This window comes from Mandrillus leucophaeus, unplaced genomic scaffold (assembly GCF_000951045.1).
Source record: "Mandrillus leucophaeus isolate KB7577 unplaced genomic scaffold, Mleu.le_1.0 Scaffold627, whole genome shotgun sequence".
NCBI classification, from domain to species: Eukaryota; Metazoa; Chordata; class Mammalia; order Primates; family Cercopithecidae; genus Mandrillus; species Mandrillus leucophaeus.
This window is the reverse complement of record NW_012106775.1, coordinates 619,364-620,874: the sequence shown is the minus strand read 5'-3', so window position 1 is coordinate 620,874 and position 1,511 is coordinate 619,364.

Genomic DNA, 1,511 nt, shown 5'->3' with positions numbered 1-1,511 from the left:
ATTTATTTATTTATTTATTTATTTATTTATTTTGAGACAGAGTTTTGCTCTTGTTGCCCAGGCTAGAGTGCAATGGCACGATCTTGGCTCACCACAACCTCAGCCTCCCAGGTTCAAGCGATTCTCCTGCCTCAGCCTTCCCAGTAGCTGGGATTACAGGCATACGCTACTGTGCCTGGCTAATTTTGTGTTTCTAGTAGAGATGGGGTTTCTCCATGTTGGTCAGGCTGGTATCAAACTCCCGACCTCAGGTGATCCACCTTCCTCAGCCTTCCAAAGTGCTGGGATTACAGGTGTGAGCCACTGGGCCCGGCTAAAAAATTTTTTAATGGAAAATAAGGCCAGCTGTGATGTCTTACAAGTGTAATCTCAGCATTTTGGGAGGCTGAGGCTGGAGGATCATCTGAGTCCAGGAGTTGGCGGCTGCAGTGAACTATGATGACACCACTGCACTCCAGCCTGGGCAATAGAGTGAGACCCCATCTCAAAAAATAATGTTAATGGAAAAAAAATGTTAGTGGGGATTTTGGAACCCTCATATGTTGGAAACATTGAAACCCTCCTACATTTCTGGTGGGAATGTAAAATGGTGCAGTTATTATGGAAACAGTCTGTTGGCTTCTCAGAAAACTAATTATAGAATTAACAGCAAGTCCACTCCTAGGTATATATGCACAAAGACTGAAAACAGATACTCAAACAAATCTTTGTACATGAGTGTTCATAGCAGCACTATCACAACAGCCAAAAGGTGGAAACAACCTAAATGGTCATCCATAAATGAATGGATAAACAAATTGTGGTATATACATGCACTGAAATATTTTTTGGCCTTAAAATTATTTAGTACTGACACATGCTACAATGTGGATGAACATCAAAAACATTATGCTAAATAAAAGCAGCCAGACACAAAATGTCACATATTGTATGATTCCATTTATATGAGATACCCAGAATAGGCAAATCTACAGAAAGCAGATTGGTGGTTGCCAGGAGTTGGGGGGTGGGAGAAGGAGGGAGCAACTGCTTAATGGGTACCAAGTTTTATTTTGGTGTGATGAAAATGTTTTGGTGCTAGATAGAGGTGGTGGTGGCACAACATTGCTAATGTACTAAAAGCCACTGAATTGTTCTCTCTAAAGTGGTTTCTTTCATCTAAGGTGAATTTCACTTCAAAACAAAACAACAAAGTTACTTGTGTGGGGTGATACTTTGAAACTGTGTGAATATCTCTTTCCTGACAATATCTCAATGGGTTGGCATCCATTGATGATTCTTGCCTAAATCAACTATTACCACACTGGTTGTAGAACAGTGATTTTATAATCCTATCATTCCATCTATGTTAAGTGACACATTCTTTTTTTTTTTTTCCCGAGATGGGGGTCTTGCTCTGTTGCCCAGGCTGGAGTGCAGTGGTGTGATCTCAGCTCACTGTAACCTCCACCTCCCGGGTTCAAGTGATTTTCCCACCTCAGCCTCCCAAGTAGCTGGGACTACAGGCGCAC